Source organism: Aythya ferina (assembly GCF_964211825.1).
Source record: "Aythya ferina genome assembly, chromosome: 33".
NCBI classification, from domain to species: Eukaryota; Metazoa; Chordata; class Aves; order Anseriformes; family Anatidae; genus Aythya; species Aythya ferina.
The window spans coordinates 653324-672482 of record NC_140330.1 but is presented as its reverse complement, the minus strand read 5'-3'; the positions used below and the strand labels follow the sequence as shown (position 1 = coordinate 672482).

Here is a 19159-nt window from a genome sequence, read left to right as displayed (position 1 = left end):
AGGTGGGAGGAAACACAGCCAGGAAGGCAAAACTACTCACCTGGTGCAGAGTTGGAGGTTCAAGCAAACCTTGGCAGCTACACCAGGTGGGTTAACGGCAACACCGGGCATCCCGAAGCTCCCTGCACCCTGTAGGTGCAGCCACGTCCCTGGGGTCCCTTCTCTGCTCCTGAAGCACGCTCCTGGCCAGCAGCAAGCACTGAGAATGGGCTTTGTGCTCTTTCTTGGCTCACTGAGATGCCCTACATGCCTCGCTGCGGGGCGAGGAAGGCTTTTGGAGAAGAATTGGGGTGGCAGAGCCTCAGAAAGGCCACGTCTTCCAGCTGGAGCATCGCTGCCAGGCTGGAGACCACTCCTCAGCTCTGCTCCTCGAGTCTCTTCTCAGCCAGGTTGCAGCTCGTCCTCCTGCACAAGCAGACAGCCGAGGCTCCAGCTTCTTGCCCCAGTGGGACATATCAGCACCGGCTCGACACACAAGGCCAGCCAGCTCCGAATCAGTCAAAACCAACACCCTGAGCAGACGTCGTGCCAGAGGAAGTTTTATTTTGTCTGGAGACTTATCTGAAGGCTGCTCGGGCAAGCGAAGGCTGCGCTCCTCGGCATTTGTTGAGCTCCAGGACAAAAAGACAATTCAGCTGCAAACGGTCACAAGACCCCAATGTTTTCCACGTTCCACAATTGCATTTTGCTAACTCACGCCACTGTTAACACACAGGCGCTGCCTTATTGCAAAGAAACCCCACCAGGGTTTCAAAGTGAAACGCACTGGGCCTAAATCCACATTAAATCGCTGCTTCCCGCTTCTCTAGAACGAAGAAATGGGGAAAAAATCCACTGAAACAAGTCTCCGAGCAGCTCCCGAGCAAAAGGGGAAAGAGTTAACACGTGTTCCACAGAGAACCCACACCTTGATGCCACCTGCGATAAGCAGCACAACACAAACTCCAAGGTCACGCGAGCATTGGGTCCAGAAGCGCGTCCGACGCCGAGCGCGGCGTGCTCCAGGGAGCAAGGGAAGCGTGTCCTGTTCTCTAGGGAACGCGGCGTTTCGGTGATGGGTCACGGCGTTTCTGCCCCAGAGGGAGGTGTAGGACACAGCCTGGATATTCCCCGTGCTGCTTTTTATCTGCTCAGCCTGCAGCACGCTTGGCTTCCTGCACGGAGCCAGCACCGGGTGGCTCGGCTCCCAAACCTGAGCAGCTCCTCCGCCAAACCCACCTCGCTTTGCTGCCTGCGGGACGCTTCTGAAACAGGTTCTCTCCTCATCGAGGCTTTTAATTTCTTGCCTGCCTGGCTGAGGGGGCTGACTTCAGGGCACGAAGCTGCCTGCATGCTGTGCTCCTGTTCCCAGTGCCTTTTTGGCCTCTGACCGGGCTGCTCCCTACTCAAAACAAGAATATGTGCAACCTGCTCATGCACCCAAGTTGAAAAAAAAATCAGAAAATAAAGCTGCAATTATAAAAACACCAAAGGTGGGAGACACCAGGAGGACCTGACCGAGAAGGCGGCTGGCACCAAGCTGCTTGGCCCTCATTTTGGGGACACGGAGCCGCGAGTTTTTGGGACAATGCACCTGGATCCCAGATCTCCCTTCGAGCTAACCCAGGTGCAGCCACAACGCCGACAACACCAGGGCCGTGCAGGCAATGCCAGCAGGAGCTGTGGGCAGGGCTCTTCCTAGGAAAAGCTCCCAGCCCTGCCAAACCATCAGCAGGCATCGCGAGAAGCGGGAGTTAGCGGTGCCTCGGCTCCTGGGCAGGCTCCCGGCTCCCTCCTGCCATCACAGATCTCCGAAGCGCTCAGAAACCCAAAATAATCGCTTTTTAAGCTTTTCAACGAAGCTGCACCTGCCTGAGGACTGTGCAGAAGGCCGTTTGCACCAGCCTGTGCCTCGCAGCCAGGTTTCAGTTCCAGCTCTGCCACAAACCGGCCGCAGTCGAGGTGATCCGGGGCGCAAGCCACGAACACCACGCGGCCCTTTTGATTCAAGAGCAAACACCGCAATTTTCTGCGGCAGGAGCGCTTCACAATGCCTCTGCAAGAGGGCTGCTCGCAATTTTGAAGCGAGACAATACCTGGAACAGAAGAACGCAGCTGTTTCAACAGACCCGATGCAAGGGCAAAGAGTGGTGTGGTGACAGCCCATCACACCAGCTCGCTGCCCCAGGTGGGGAATTTCTGGTATTTAGAGGACGGGGACTGCCTCTGGTGCTGGAAAAGCCGAAGGAGTTGGACTCTGCGATCCTTCGGGGTCCCTTCCAAGTCGGGATATTCTAGACTGGGCCAGAAATTAATGGAAAAAACTACGGAATTCAATCTGCTATGAAAGGGAGGACACAGCGGGGCGATGCTCCGTGGCTGGAGCCAAGGCAAGGTTCAGACCCAGTGGACCCCTCAACCTGAGCACGCAGCTACCCGGAGCCCCCGGAGCCCTACGTGAGGTGCTCCAGCCCCAAATCAGCCTCAAACGAGCAGGGAGCACCCCGTGGGGTGAACAAAACGCAGCGTATCCCCTTAGGGCTGCAGCTTGTAAAATGCCTTTAAAACGAGACCAATTTAGCCTCAAATCCTTTAATTAGCGATAGGAGACTCAGGGAACCCAGCTAGGGGAGATCCACGGGCTGAAAAGTCAGGCTGTGAGGACTGCAGGAAGCGGCACGATGGTGAGAGGCAGCGCTTCCAAAGTCTTCGTGCCTGGAAAATGCTCGTGTCCAGAAGGCTCCGGGCACTGCCTCCCCACACACACCCTCACTGCTCGCTCTCGAGCTTGCTTCGACACTGCCGAAACCGAGGAGGGCAGAAAGCAGCGAAAGCTCACCCCAGATCAATGCAGGGCACCAAGCAACCGGCCTCAGATCTTCAAAGCACGCAAACCTCAACCACAGAGTGGAAGCCACCGCGCGCGCATCTCCAAAAGCATCTCGGAGCGCGATCGATGAGACAAACCCAGCGTAAAAACGGAGCTGGTGCAGCTCAGCCATCGAGCCCCAGCTCCACACAGGGATTCCCCAGTGTTAAGGGCGCTCACACAAGTGCAGCCCCACGTGCTGGAGCTCTTCGCCTTCCCCACACGGCTGTTTTTAAGCCACCAGCACTTCTGGAACAGCAGGAGGCTCGGGAAGCTTGGTCATTTCTCTGCCAGCCCCACCTGATGGCTCCTAAGATGTGGTCACTGCTTTTGCTGCTTTTGTTTCAGGGATTAACGAGCTAAAAACAGCTCCTGCACAAAGGGGTGGAAGGTAAAGCAAAGCCTCATTCCAGCAGGTGTCAAAAGCAGAGGTGGGTTTATGCTCAACGCCTGCCTGGTCCAGAGACTCACAAATCTACCAGCTCCCAGAAATCAGCTCCCAGTTTCCTCTGACTGAGCTGCCGAGCCTCGAAAGACCTGGAAATAAGAGGTTTAGGAAGTATTAGCAGCTGCTGCTTGCCTTTTGAAGACTTTCTCTCCCTTTCTACCCCACCGCTTCGGTGCAAGAGGGAACTTGGACTGGGTTAGGTGATCATCGGGCCCAGAAACCCGAGCACACGCCGCGTTTCGCCAACTCCACGAGCTGAAGGGGACAGGAGAAGGAACACGGTGCTCTCCTTTCTGCTCCCACATGAACCAGGAGCGAGCGGCTCCGCAGAAGCACGGCCGGCGACCGCAGGGTCAGCCCGCCCCGAGCGGCTCCACAGCTCCTAGCAGAGGATTCAGAAAAGCCAGCGGGGTAAATGAGTAACCCGAGCTCACCTGCCAGGTATCACACCCTTCCCAGCTCCAGTAAAATAAACTTTAACCAGCGAGGTGGGGAAGAAAACGTCCTCCCGGGTACGAGGAGAGATTACTCGGCGCTGAAGCACTCCTGCTGATAATTCCCAGGGAGCAAATGACTCGTTCTGCGAGCAAATGACTCATTTTGTGAGCAAACCGTTTGTTTTGTTCTGAATTAAGCCCCGTACGCCAGGTCAAAGCCCCAGTGAAGGCACCCAGGACAATTCAGCCCGAAGAGCTGACGTTAACTGTGCTGGAGAGGGTGGAAGAAAGGATCCAGCCAGGCTCTGCTCAGCCGCAGAGAGCAGCCCGGCCCTCCAACAGCCACGGCAGGCTTCTAGGACAGAGCCCAGACACAGTTTGGGGGTGACAGAGCCATTTTTGACTTATTCCACATGATTAAAAGGGCTTCTGAAGCCTACGGGGGGCTGAGCAAGGCGCTCTCCATCCCAGCACTGGGAAACCTCCGCGTGGAGCACACCAAACACGCACCTGGGACCAGTCTGCAACAGACTGGGGATCCCCGTCAGCCTCCTCAGGAGCTGTCAGATAAAATCCCAGATCTCTGTGTTGTCCGGACACAAATTTGGCTCCAAATTTGGGTTTAGGGCTTTAACCCAGCTGCTGCTCTCTTGGCCAGCCCTTCAGCACCATCAGGTCCTTTTTGGACCCGTTTTGAAGTCAGAAAGTTTGTTATTCCTCCGATTTCCGACCTGATTTTTTCGAGCACACTGAATAAAAGCAGGGGCCCAATGGATTGAGGGCTGCCGAGCACCTTCCTCCACCATTTACCGCATGTTCCCACTCGAGTTTATTCCTAAACCCTTCAATTACGGAGGGGCTGCCAGCTTCCTCGAGCTTCCTTAAAGTTTTTCAGTTCACCCAGGGCTCTCTGCAGCCTCCCTCTCCTCTGGCACACATCTGCAGAGCCCACAGCTGCTCAGCACCGCATCCTGCGAGCGCTATCAGCAGCCCGCGAGAACGCAGGGCTCCCGAAGAGCCGCACGTCCCGGAGAAACCGAACTGGAAGCTGAGGTAGGAAGGACAAGCCAAGGTCAGCCCGAAAATAGCAGATAAAAAAAAAAGCAAGGGCGGAAAGCAAACATTTGAAAAATGCGAAAAATGCGGAGTGCTTAACTGGTTAAATCTGTTTCAAAAGGGCCAAAAAAAAAAAAAAAAAAACCAACAAGAAAAAACAAAAACCAACACTTGAAATCCAGCGGGATGGTTAAAGCAGGAGACTTGCAGCGAGGCGAGGACGCACTATACTCCTATCTATGGCCCCAGTGCATGATCAGCGTTTCAGGGGAGGGCTGCTTCCCCCGCTGGGCACTCACCTCTCTTTTTTGCACAGCTCCAGACCCCGAGAGACCCCTGACCAAGCACTCTGGGCTCTCAGAAGCAAGAGGGCAACAGCCTGGTCCAGAAGCAGGGGGTCAGGGGGCAGCGAAGCGCTCTGGGAATTCACCTTTCCATCCGCAGGCACGGCGCACGGTTGGAATTTCCCCCCCCCCAGACCAGAGCAGCGATCATCCGCAGCTCTGCAAACAAATAGCTGCCAGCAGGCGCAAGGTCGCATTGCACAAACCCCTCACCGAGGAGCAAGAGCTGCAGGAGCTCTCCCCGGCCAGCCACCGAGCAGGACGAGCTCTCCAAGGACCTCTTCCACGCCTCCCCCGCTCCCTTCGTGCCCAAATATTCAGCTCCTGGCTTTTGTCAGCGACTAAGGCAGAGGCCTCCTTCCTCCTCCTCTCCCCACCCGTGCTTATCTGCTAACGGCTCCAGGGCAGAGGCTGGTCGAAAAGTAGCTCCAAGTGAAGGAAAAATCGCTCCCCTCGTGGATTATTAGGGAAGGTTTTTTTAATGTTTCCCGCTTTACCCGATACGGAGCCGTGCATGAGGTTTCCACCATGCTGCAAAGCCGCCGACAAATTCAGAGAAAAACAAGGCACGAAGCTGCCGGCAACCTTTGGACCGGCAAGCTGCACTCTAATCCCTTCCTCCTCCCTGCTCCTGTGTTTGTAAACTCTGCACCCTGCCACCAGCCCTACCTGAAATGGGTGAAACGCGAGCACGGCTCCGCTGCTGGGACCCAAAACACAGAAACTGGGTTTGCAGAGGTGTCGGGGCTGCCGTTGGCAGATTGGGAAATTTTACTGCCAGAGTCTTCCCACGTAGAGGAGGGAAGGAAGGTGGCCCAGCTGCCTCCTGGCTCCCAGCACCAGGACTGATCAGAGCAGGAGATCAGGCAGGCTCCCAAAGGGCAAGGCAAGTGATTTCAAGTCATCTCTCCTCCTTACTTTCTGCTTTGCTCTCATAAGTGACAAATTTGCACCGCCTCTGGTGGGGTGGAAGCCCCGCTCGAGCCACAGGACTCCCTCCAAACCCCCCCAGATTGTTTTTTTTTTTTTTTTTTTTTTTGCAGCTTTACCTTAAAAAGAGCCCCAAATTGGCTCTTCCAGCAATCAGGGTCTTCCCAAACATGACGCTTTCAAAGGTAGCGATCAAAACGAAGAGCCAACACAGCTTTAAGCCCGTTTCAACCCCCTAAAAGCAGCTTTTAGAACCCCTTTTACTCACAGCCCCACGGTAAAATCGCACTCAGGTGACGCCGCTGCGCGGGGTGCTCCCAAAGCACAGCCTGTTTCTGCGGATTTCATCAGAACACTCACGGGGCAACCAGCTCCGGGATCGAACCCAACGGAGCGAGGGATGCAAGAGCAGGGTCAAAGGGAATCAGAACTGCGGGTTTTTATTCCACCTGGGTCCTCATTTTGGAGTGAGGAGCCAGCCACCGCGCAGCTCGCACCCAGCCTAGCAGAACTTCCTGCCCCAGGGGTGTTTTGTGGGGTTCTTCCTCCCCTTCTTTCCTCTTAACACCTTGCCAGCCTGCTGAATTAGCACCGCGAGGCCACCCGAGCACGTCCCACCCCAGGACAGACAACACAGAGCAGTTGGAGGAAGTTTTAAGCACCGGTTAATTGGCAAGCAGGGCCTGATGAAGTTCTCGAGCTCGTTTCTCTTTTGTATCTCCCTTATTAAACGTTAAAAGCCGGCGCGCAGACAATTCAATTAAGCTGACACGATACGGTGAAAGACTACTTAATTGCAGAAGTACCCAGGTTTGTTTAAACACATAATTGCTTAATTGCACACATACCTTCACCATTACTCACGTTTTTCAACGCCAGCACCGCAGCCTTTCCGAGAGCTTCCTTCTGCAGCGCTGCGCCGTCGTCCCCCCCCCCCCCGAGATCTGGGTGCAGGCCACGGTCACCAAACATTGTTTTGTTGTTTTGAGGCACAAAGCGCACCGAACAGGAACAAAACATTCGGTCACCGCCAACGAGAAGGCCCGTGACGAGCTCATTACCTGGTGAAATACACCAGCTTCAGCCAGGTGTCCATGGGCTTGGCTCCAAAAACTCCTCCCAAGGCTGCGCAGTGCCCACACGCAGCGTGGTCCGCCCGGCATGTGGTGATTAGCGATTTGCTAATCACTAATTGCGACAGATCCCTTTTTAAATAAGCCCCAGGACGTGCTCCATGCCCCCCATCTTCAGGTTGGGGAAGAAAACTGCCCGTGACCTCTGGTTCTTGTGCCCGTGCTTTCTCCCTGCTCACCATCCCGTGCCACAGCCTGAAGGTCCGGCGGTGTTTTTTAGGATCCTTAATTTGTCTTCTGGCTCCAGCAGTTCTGTTGTTTTCAGCACAAAGCCACCACGAACGCAGCAGCTAAAAGCAGGTTCCTGAGCCCCGATGTGGAGAGAGAAGACACCACAGAGCCGACTCCAGCGCTCCTCAGGAGGATGGAGGAACTTCTCCACGTGCACAAGAGGGGAGGGCAGCGCTGCGCCGTGCTCGGGGGCTCTCCTGGGACTCGAAGCCTTCATTAGGAGGCAGAGAGCAAACGTTAACCTGCCCGGTTGGAGCCAAAACCACCGGTTCCCATTTCCGGGACACTGCCTTCCACGGGGTTTCTGATTTCAGGATGTTTGCCTCGAGTCCTCGCCGCTACCGAGCGGTTCCTGTTTTCGTTTTTCGAGCTGTTCTGCATTTCCCTGGATCCGTGCCATCGTGCTCCTCCTCCTCGGGGCTTCGCAGTGGCTCCGGGTGAGAGCAACCAGCAGGGCAGATTAAGGAAAACCGGGCAAAAAAATGGGTGAAAAACCTCAATTTCCCTCCAGCCCCAAACCGAGCAGGCGCTGCACAGCGCTACCGAGCCACCGCGGGACGAGATCTCCCACGAGCTGCACGAAGTAGCGTGAAGAGGAAGATTCAAAACAGGCTCTGTGGTTTCAGGTCCTCCTACCCAGTTCCCAGCTGGGTATTTCGTGGTCTCGCTGTGAGGTTTTGCCTCGTTCCAGCACCCGCACAGCCTCAGTTTACCTGCCTGCTGCACGGCAGGGACACAAACCCAGCACGCTCCTAATCCTTCGGGTGGTGGCAGCGGGGTACATGAGGCTGATTTTGGGCACCCCCAGAAGGTTTTTGGACACCCAGGGAAGCTCTCTGCCATTTCCCTAAACACCACTGAAGTCAGCAGAAGCAACAAGTCACCAGGCACCGCTGCCTGCACCGGCGCGGCCGCGCTGAAACTTCGCTTCAGGTCGTGGCCCCAAGTGACCCTCGGGTCTCTGCGCAGAAACCAAACCCCAAAGATCCTCCTCGACCTGTGAAGAGGCTGCAGAGTCCTTCAGAGCTCTCCTGAGCCATCCAGTAACGTGTTTTGGCCACTCCGAGCTCGTCAATAAGCACCAGAGGCCGTGGAGCAGTCATAAACCAGAAGCTGAGCACAGAATTGAGGACCACAAATGGTGCTGCTGACCCCAAGACGCCCCAGCTCACTCAGGAAGGCTGAAGCAGAAGCTGACAGTGGTAAAATCATCCACACCGCCGAGCTGCTGACCTGGCACAGCAGAGACATGAAGCCCAGGGCCCTTTTTCTGTCTCTGGGGATTATCCACACTCAGCTCCCAGAGCAGGAACGGCACCGCTCCGCAGCCAGGCCTTCTCCATCCCCGATGAGGCGAGTTTAGTCCCCGAATTATTTCAATATTCTGCTTCCAAACGACCAGCAGCAGACCCGAAGCCTGTGCTGCAAGCTCAGCCCTGCTTCTGAGCCGCAGCTCAGCACCCTTGGAGCACAAAGGATCGCAGCAAGCCAAGCCACACGGCCGGCACTTCTCCCAAGCCTTGGGAATCCACACGTCACAGAGGATTCAGACAGCCCACGGACTGGGAATTTTCCTCCAGCAGCACCAGAAGTCCCTTCCCTCTGCCCTGCTGGACTGCAAGGTCCTGCCTCCTCAACCAGGAGTTTGAGGGAAGAGAAGCAGATGCTTTTCTGGGGATCCAACCCCTAAAACGAGACACCTCCTCACCTCCAAGCCCTTCACCAGCAAGAAAGCGACGTCCACCAACAACCCGCGTGCCGAAGAGCCGGGCTGCTTCGCTCAGGGAAGGCATCCAGCAGCACCAACGAGCAGGAGAAATTGTTCCCAACAACCAGGAACCGTAGTGAGGGCGGCCATCGCCTCGACCGAAGCTGCCCGAGCGTGGAAAACGGAGTAGGAGGGTAGTAACAGGCACACCGCAGCCCTATGACCCCCTTCTGCCCACGGGGCTCCCCCCTCAAACCACATTCCCTCTTCCAAACACGGCCGGCGTTTACGCTAACGAGGGCTGGGCTGCCAAGGCTCATTTAGCTAATAGCTGGTCACCTCCGTTTGGGTCCCATTCACTGCAGGATCATCAGATAATACGGCAGCGACAGTTATTCCGCTTAGGTAATTAACGTGGTTTGGCGGGGGGGGAGGAAAGGATAAAAAAAAAATCAGGAAAGTCACGTTTCACCTGCTCAACGCTGTGTTTTTACTCCTTCTAAAATGAGTAATCTCTGCTTTTGCCAAGGTGCAAAGATTAGAAGCCGTGTGGGAACAGCCGGCCCCACACAGGTGCTTTTGCAGCGCATTTATTTACAGCCGCTGTCGCCGAGCGCGGTTCACCAAGTTCAGAGGGAGAGGTGTGGAGAATTCTAAATTTATTTATTTATTTATTTTACCTGGTGCTTTAAAACATTAAAGGGCCCTTGCCTCATTCCAGAAAACAGCTTCGGGTGACCTTTAGTTTACACAGCATCAAGTTTAACGCTAGGAACTTGTACAGATGTAAATTTAGGTTGTATTAATCTCTGCAAACATCCACTCACAGCAGTCCCACTGAGTACATTACTTATGAACCAAAGCAACAGCAGCTTCAAGTGTTTGCAAGGAAGTTTAACCTTCAATCTCTGCTTCACCTAAAGCAGTTTTGCTGGATTCAGGCAAGCAAACTAACCCAACCTCAGACTGAGACCCTGAAGCGGAGCATTTTAGGTTTAATCTGAAACCGGCACGCCATAAATCAGTAAAACCAATTTTTTAAGAACTATGACAAGCATTTTAAGTCACTCAAATCATTCCCAGATCCAGAGGACAACACATTTGTGGGCACACAACCAGAAGGAGCAGCTAAAGCCCAGCAAAAGAGCACACAGCTACGGTCCTTGCCACCCGGCAGAGCCCCCGGTTCGTTACTAACACCACGTTTGTCAGCTTAATTCTTTCTGTCCCGCTAATAACAACGTGTTTCAGGCAAAAACCCACCAGCGACAGCGCTCCCTGTGCCTTTCAAACCACGCCACAAACTCTCTCCCACAGCACGTGGGGTAAATCCAAGCAGCAACACAGCCTCAAGAGTTTCCTCGGGGAAACTTCTGCTGAGGAGAGCGGTTTGCAGGAAGCTTCAGCTTTTTAAGTTGAAAAATACATTTGTAAAGGAAAACTCTTGAGGAAAACAACACGGGAGCACCCGAGGATGGGACAGTGTGCTCGTAGTGAAGGTGAGAGTGGCCTGGCTCTGACAAACAGCCCTTGTGTGCCCGTTTTCACTGAGGTCTCAGTTTTGTAAACACACCGCGGTTTTTCCCTGAGGCCATACACGCACTTCAGGCCCCCAAAATCCACCTTTTGGCCCTCAAAATCCCAGGGGATGAGCGCTCAGGCCGGTCCCGGTGCCCCTTCCCTATGGCACCGGGGGTCTCCCTGACAAGACACAGGGTGGGGGGGGCGGCAGGGCCTCACCCCCAACCCCTCTCCCTCCAGCTCCCGCGCCCGTTTCGCGAGTCCTACCTCCTAGGAAAATAAAAATTTTTTTTAAAAATCTGCAAAAAAAAAGAGAGAGAAAAAGGCTTAAACCCCAACGTAAACAAAAACAGCGCACCTCGAACCCCCGGCTTCAGGCGAGCGGGTTACCTCAGAACGGGGCCCAAACGGCTTCAAAGCGCCCCGGGCCCGCTCCTCCCGCTCCCACCGGGGCCTACCCGGGCCCGGCGGCGCTCCCGGACGGCCCCAAGGGCGCGGCGGCCCCGGCCGGGCCTGCCCCGGGCCTAAGCAGGCCGGGCGCGGCTCCGCGGCCTAGCACCGGCCCCGGGGAGACCCCGGGGAGATGGGGGAAGCTCCGAAACGGCCCCGGGACGGCGGGGGGAGGCCGGGAAGGGGCTTGGGGGGGAGGCGACGGCGGCGCCACTCACCGCGGGCCGCGCCGCGCCTCAGCCGCCGCTTCCTCCGGCCGTCCGCTGACAAAATGGCGGCGGCAGGAAGTGCCCCCCGCTCCGCCCCGCCCCGCGCCCGCACTCTGCGCACCGGCCCGCCAACGGCGCAGCCCGCGGCGCCCGCCGTACGCCAACGGCGTAGCGGGATGAGGGAGGGTAAACGGGGGGGGAAGGGGAGGGCCGCGCGCCCCCCCGTGCGCAAAATGCGCAGCGGCCCGCGCGGGGGAGGCCGGCCTTACGCAAGTGGCGTAACCGGAGAGAGCGGGGAGAAGGGGGGGGGGGGGGGCGGGAGAGCGCCGAGCGCCCCCGCCCGCCCGCGGCTCGGCCCCGGAGCCGCCGCTCCCCTCCCCCTTCCCCCCCCCCAGCCCCGTAACTCCTCCCCCGGGCGCGGCGCAGCGCCCCCGCCACCGCCAGGCCGCCGCTTGCGCAAAGTGCGTAGGGCGCCCAGAATGCCGCCGCCCGCCCCTGCGCTGCGCAGCCTACGCAGCCGGCGCGTGACCAGCGCTACGCCAGCGGCGCAGGGCGCCCCGGCCCGCTACGCCGCTGGCGCACGGCGCGCGCGGCCCCCGCCGCCCCCTTTACGCCGTTTGCGCAGCAGGCCTCAGCCTCCGCCGCAGTTTACGTAGGCCTCCCTGACGCAGCGGCCGCATTACGCAATGCGGGTTACGCTGGCAGGGCGACGTAAGCGGCGATGGTGAATACCGAAACCCCCTCCCCACACCACCACCTCCGCCCTCACAGCGCCGCGGGCTCCGCCGCATCGGAGCGGGCCCGGCTCTTACCTGAGGCGGCGGCGGGCGCGGGCGGGGCCGGGCCGGGCCTCGCCGGGCCTGGCGAGCCGCCCTCCCGCCGGGGCCGGGTCCCGCGGGGCCCGGGAGGCGTCGCCGCCCTCCGCCGAGGGAGGGGGAGGAGGAGGAGGAGGAGGAAGGGGGGGGGGAGACGCCGGGCACCGAGGGGCAGCGGGTCCGGCAGCGGCGCCGCACTGACCTCACCGCGCTGCGCCTGACGTCACGGCGCAGGTGGCCCCGCCCCCCGCCGCCAACCGCCGCGCCCCGCCCCGCCCGCTTCCGCGCGCTCCGCGCCGTGACGTCACGGGAAGGGGCGGGACCGGCACCGGGGAGGGGAGGGGGGGGAGCGGGGGACACCGGGGGGGCTGTGCACGAGGGAGGGGCACCGGGGGGCAATACACGAGGGGGGGGGGCAATGCACGAGTGGGGGGAGAATAAGGGGAGGGGTCGTGTGCAATGAATTGGGGGCAGCACCGGGGGGGATCGAGTGAAATGCATGGGGGGGGGAACACCGGGGGGGGGTAGGCAGTTGGGGGGTGCTCCCTGGTGCAATGCACGGGGGGGCGGGGGTGGGTCGGGACCCTGGGGGCTGTCCGTGGTGTAAATGGGGGGGGGGGATTGCGCCAAAATTCCTCTGTGTTGCTCCCCAGGGCTGCTCAGAGCCACAGAAGACCCTCCCAGTATGCCCCAGTTCTGTGCAGAGCCTCCCAGTATCGTTCCAGTGCCCCCCAATACTGCCCAGAGCCTTCCAGTGTCGTCTTAGTGCCTACCAGTGCTGCCCAGAGCCCCCAAAAACACTCAGTCCCCCCCCAAAAAAATGCTCTGTAGACCCTCCTAGAATGCTCCCAGTACTGTCTAGAGACCCCCACGTCCCTCCCAGTACTGTCTGAAGCTTCCCAGTGCCCCTAAATACCATCCCAGTTCCCACCAGTGCTGTCCAGGCCCCCTCAGTAACTTCCCCATGCTGCCTACAACCTCCCAGTGGTCTCTGGACCCTCCTGGAACATTCCCAGTGCCCACCCAGTTGGGCCTGGAGACCACCAGTTCCCTCCCAGTATGCCTCGGTGCTGTCTACAGCCATTCCCAGTGCTTCCAGTCCTGCCCCCGTGCTGTCTAGAGCTTCCTCGAACATTCCCAGTGCCTCCCCAGTTCGGTCTAGAGACCACCAGTGCCATCCCAGTGTGCCCCAGTAGAACTCCCCTGGAACCAGGGAGCAGAAAGGCCAAAGGAGCCTCGTGAAATCGACTCCACCTGAAAATAATAAGTGCCAACAAAACAAAATTGATTATAATACAATGGAATTGTATTTTTTTGACTGGAGTAGCCCAGTAATCAGCTGGAGCATCGTGTGTTCTTCCAGATCGGAGCAGGAGGTGCACATGGTTTGCTGAACGTTCCCATAGTGGAAGTATTGTGAAATATTTAACATAGCACAGTTGACAGATCAATTAGAGAAACCAGGGAGACAGAAGTTGTCTGGGCACTGAATTATTTACTGCAGTCGTCAGAGAAAAAGGGAGAATTCACCATTATTATACCGTTACTATGCAATTATTATACAAATTATCAGGGGAAAGTTCTCCCACGGGTATAAAGCCATTATACTCGTGCCCACCTAAATATTCAAAACATAACCAAAAGGCTGTATATTCAGCAATATCAGTCCGATATCCCCATGAGAGGGATAAATCGACATTTATTTGAATAACTGGGGGTGTATAGAACTCTGGTCTAACAAATCGTAGCTTAGCCAGGGACCAAAGAAAATTGAGGGACCGGTGGGCTGATAGATTGTGATAAATCTGGAGTTTGATGGAGATAATTCCCCCAACCGGCCACCAGAGAGGCTGAAGCTGCTGCTCGGTGCAAGGTGCCGAAGACGAGAACGTAAAGAACATCTTTGATGTCAAATACTGCCATCCAGAGGTAATTTCTGCAACTGAAAGGATGGCCGGGACCAGAGGCTCAGTGTCGTGGTTTAACCCGGCCGGCAGCTAAACACCACGCAGCCGTTCGCTCACCCTCCCCCCTCCCTCTCTGGGACGGGGGAGAGAAATGGAAAGTGAAGCCCGTGAGTGAGATAAAGACAGTTTAACAAGACAGGAAAATAATAATAACAACAACAATAATAATAATAATAATAATAATACAGTGATGATAATAGTACTACTGCTAATAATGTGTACAAACAAGTGATGCACAATGCAATTGCTCACCACCCGCTGACCGATGCCCAGCCTAACCCCAAGCAGTCTGGCCCCCTCCCCCCGGCTAGCCACCCCTATATATTGTTGTAGTGGGTTTATGTGGCAAGGTTTTGGTAGCAGGGAGCCATAGGGGTGGTTTCTGTGAGAAAGATCTAGAAGCTGCCCCATGTTTGGGAAGGGCCCCATTGTTTTCCAGATCTGAGCCAATAAGCGATGTTGTTTGTGCCTCTGTGAGAGCATATTTAAGACAGGGAAAAAAACGCTGCACCACACAGCAGCCGGGAGAGTGAAGGGAGTGAGAAACAGCCTTGCAGGTGCCAAGGTCAGTGTAGAAGGAGGGGGAGAGGTGCTCCAGACTCCGGAGCAGAAGTCCCCTGCAGCCTGTGGTGAGGACCATGGCGAAGCAGGATGTCCCCCTGCAGCCCATGGAGTACCACGGTGGAGCAGGGTTCCACGCTGCAGCCCGTGGAGGAGACCACGGTGGAGCAGGTGGCCCTGCACCGACAGAGGCTGCCGCCTGTGGAAGACCCCTGCCGGAGCAGATTCCGGGCCGGACCTGCAGCCCGTGGAGAGGAGCCCACGCAGGAGCAGGTGACCCGGCAGGAGCTGCTGCCCGTAGGGGAGCCAGGTTGGAGCAGTTTTCTCCTGAGGGATGGACCCCGTGGTACAGACCCATATCTGGAGCAGTTCTGGAAGAGCTGCTGCCTGTGGGAAGCTCACGCTGGATCAGTTCATCAAGGACTGCATCCCGTGGGTGGGACCCCACAGCACAGGGGACGAGAGTGACCGAGAAGGAGCGGCAGAGAAGAAGTGCTGTAGACTGACCATAACCCCCATTCCCCCCCGTTCCCCTGTGCTGCTCGGGGGGAGGAGGTGGAAGAGGGTGGATGGGGGGGAAGGTGCTTTTGGTTTGCTTTTTCCTTTGTTTTCTCACTTCTCTCGCTTGTTAGTAATAGGCAATAAATCTTACTATCTCCTTATGCCGAGTCTGTTTTGCCCGTTACAATAATTATTGCGTGATTTTCTCGTCCTTATCTCAATCCTTGGGCCCTTTTCACATATTTTCTCCCCATTCCTCTTTGAGGAGGGGGAGTGAGAGAGCGGCTGTGGTGGAGCTCGGCTGCCCACTCGAGCGGAACCACGACAATTGTTTAGCATGACATCAGATGGTATGGAATACCCCTTTGGCTAGTTTGGGTCACCTGTCCTGGGTCTGTCCCCTCCCAGCTCTTGCTACACCCCCAGCCTGCCCATTGGCAGGACAGAGCAAGAAGCTGAGATGTCCTTGGCTTGGTATAAGCACTGCTCTTTAACAATTAAAACATCGGGGTGTTATCAGCACTCTTCTCATCCTAAGCCAAAACACAGCATTCTACCAGCTACTAGAAAGAAAATTAACTCTGTTCTAACTGAAACCAGAACACTCAGTAACTATTTAGTTTTCAATCGTCAATAGGCTCCACTCTCTATTGAGAGGTATTGGCCACGTTAGTATTTGGTAATCAGGGGGGGCTTATTCGGAGAGGTAGACCCCCACATTACCCCTATCTGCCAGAAACCCATCCTGTCAGGCCAAAATTGCCCCTTTAGGATATTTAGTCCTAAAACATAATGGGATTCTGAGGCCACGGCAGTGTGGACAGTTTTACCATTAGACAACTGGAGATTTGCCTTTGCTGCCCGATGTTTAGAGGGGTCCCCACTCACACCAGCTGCCAAAAACATTAACAGGTGATTTCATGTAAAGTTTGGGGTATCATCGTGGTTATGCATCAGTGTCTGAGGAATTCAGTCCAGTGTTCATCACTAAAATGGTGAACATCATTAAAATTACATTCATGGTGGGAGAGGAGGCAGAAGTAGCTCCTATGGTTCAGGTGGGAGACGCTGTGTTTTATTCCCCTCCCATTTTTAGTTTCCCAATTTTGGGGGGGTTAATGATGAGTACGATTTTGGAAGGGTCTGTGCTATTACCGTAGCACCAGGAGGTGTTGGGTGCAGACTTAGAGGGTCAACTGGATTTTTCATTGCATACAATGAAAGTGTGCACCTTTCATTTCATGGCATACAAGGGGCAATTGGAGGCAAGGGTCTCCATAAACATGATCGGATCATGAATAGGGATATCAGATTTGATTCCCATCACCGGTGGTCAGAATTTGGGAGGACTCTCTTTTACTGTCATGAAGAAGTCAGAGCACACTCCACGGACCAGGGACTGGGCTTGTTTCCTCTAGGGCCATCAGCATGGGACAGAGAAGGAATGGCTTGTTCGGAAGAAAGTTGATTAAAGGGAGGATAAACAGGAACATTGAGCTGGTGCCGGCGGGCACTGTGCTGCTGCCTCTCCTAAGCCAGGGAGAGGCACAAAACCTTCAAATGCCTGCATTCCATTAAAACTCCAACAACACGTGCAGGGCCGGGGAATCCTTTGCATGGTGTGCTGAGCATTCCAGCCTCTACCGTAGTGGGCAGCCGTAAGGGTTTTAGGTGGTGTGATGGGGAATGGCTTAGGAGTGGTGGCTTGTGGAAAACGGACTCCACGATCCATAAGATTGTAAAGTAAGTGTGTTTATTCAGCGCTGGGCGGCACGGGGGTAGTCCCCCTGTGAGAAACAAAGTTGTGTTTTTGCAGTACAGAACTAATTTTCTGTATTGCACGGTGGTTGTGTAGTCATAACAAGGAGAAATGCTACGGAGATGAGTGGACGGTAGAAGGCCTCGCTGTTCCAAAATAAGTTGGAAGCTTGAGACAAACAGGATGAGCAGTGTGAGAACAGTAAAACAAAGATCACAAGACCTCAACGCACAAGAAGGGAGAAATTAAAGGGTTGAAAACAAGAAAAATGGTACATATATGGTATAGAGGAGGGTCGAGTAGCTTGTGAACCTGTAGTACTCTGCCAATGAGGAAACAGGGGAGGTGACCAGGTGTCGGGTAATAGGGGATAAAAGGTTAGGATTTGTTTACTAAAATGCGCTCCTGATTGACAGGACGCCCGCCCTTGCAATCGCAAATAAAATAGCTTCCCAGAAGATCCTGTCTGAAGAAAGTTATTTGAGATTTTCCTCACACCACCAAAGTCATGCGCACCTCATGCGGCAACTTGCCTTGCTTATCTGCAGCAAAGAGTTACGTAGGCCTGAAGTTTCACAACGCGCCCGTACCTATTCATAGCCTGTCCCCGCTTCGTCTTAAAATGAGTCCCAAGCAGTCATTGCTGGAAACTCCTCCCATCTGCGCTTGCGCAGTGTGTCTTGGTGGTGGTCGTCGGGGGTCGTGGGGATGAAGGTTGGTGACTCTTCCTCGTCACTGCTCCTTGACCTCTTGTCTCTGCGCAGACTCAGTTGCTCCTTGGCTCTTGTCCATCCGCAGGACCAGTTTCTGCCAGTTTCTTAAGACAGGCTCCCAGTCTTAGTAGGAGACTGACCTTGGGAAGGGGCCCACGGCTTCTCGCTTTAGGTAATTTGCACGGGACTGGGCAGCAGGAGCACGAGGCTGCGGAGCAGTCCCCGAGCATAGCCCGCGTCTTCACTCAGCGCCGAGCCATTTCTGTGAGATTGCCTCTTCTCTACCCTCAGCCCGCAGGATGGGGGAGAGACGACCACCCAGAAGCCCCATGCTGGCCTGGATGGAGGCCAAGGTTCGTTGGGAGAACACAGCTCCCACTGAACACCATGGGCTGCTGTTGAATGGTGAGCGAGGGCCTCCGTCAGGGGGAGCAGGGCTGGGGCTAGGGAGCGGGGGGGCCAGCAAGAACGCCCTGCTCAGCGTCAGGACCAGCATGGCAGCCCAGCCCCCGGACACCCCCAGGGAGGTTGTGCCAGGGGAGCAAGCACAGGGCTGGAGGGAGGCCAGAGCTCCTTCCTCTCCTCCCTCCTGCCTTTGGCCACCCTCTACAACCCTCCTTCTTCTCCTGCCTTCTTAGAAGCTGACAAGTTAGCTGTCTACAAGAAAGAAGCGGAGAGCTTGCACAGCATTCTGTCCTTCGTCAGCAGCACGCAACAGGTAGGTGTGGCCTTGCCATGGTGGCTGTGCCTGTGTCTCCTGAGGGTCGCGCAGCTCTGCTGCCAGGATGCTGGCGGGCTGCTGGCGAGGCAGAGCTGCCGCCCTCCAGGAGCCCCGCACAGCCCTGAGCCCCTCGAGGCTTTGGTCCTGCTGCCGGCCATGGGTCTCCCCTCTCACACTCCCCGTTGGTCTCTCTGCCACCCGGCTGCCAGGATAAAGACCTGAAGATGAAGTTCCTAAGGAGCATCATCAGCGTGTGCAGAACCGCCAGAAACTGCGGCCTGTGGTGCGGCCTCGATGCCTTCTGCAAGAAATTTTAGGTCAGAGGTTGGACTCGATGATCTTGAGGTCTCTTCCAACCTAGAAATTCTGTGATTCTGTGATTCTGTGAAATACCAGCTGGCAGAGCATATTAAGGTGATGGGACACCCCCTGGTGGCTCTGGGAGGGGTGCAAGGGCAGGCTGTGGGGACGGGACTCTCGAGGGCTTTGGCGGGGGCAAGCGCTGCGTGGACACTCAGCTGCCCCCGACGGCCTTGGGGCCATTGAGAAGCCCCGTCAGCAGCAGGGAGGTGGCAGGGCGGCCCTCTGGGTGCCACAGCTGGCTGGGGGCACTGGGGCTCCACCGGCCCTTCTGACCTGGACCAGCTCTGCTGGCGCTGCCGAGCTGTGCCGCCCGATGCCCGGTGCCATCCCGGTTGTGCTCTGCAGGTGCTGCTGGAAGACGAGCCCTTGGACGTTCTGCACACAGCGGTGCAGCAGCAAGCCATGCTTGCACTTGGCCACTTGAGGCACGTGCCCAGCCCCTGC

General features: G+C 56.3%; 1 protein-coding gene across 6 annotated transcripts in view; it reads right to left on the bottom strand.

The window, feature by feature from the left end:
• Positions 1 to 12299, bottom strand: part of BRD4 (bromodomain containing 4) — a 61736-nt gene extending 49437 nt beyond the window's left edge. Inside the window, exon 1 of one of the 6 annotated variants that reach the window (XM_084501785.1) lies at positions 12128 to 12299. The gene's annotated coding sequence lies outside the window, so the exon portion shown is untranslated. Of the gene's footprint in view, positions 1 to 40; positions 2053 to 11014; positions 11034 to 11324; positions 11470 to 12127 lie in introns of those variants that run through there. The other 5 variants (XM_084501779.1, XM_084501784.1, XM_084501781.1 and 2 more) reach the window with 5 other exon arrangements.
• Positions 12300 to 19159: the final 6860 nt, after the last annotated feature.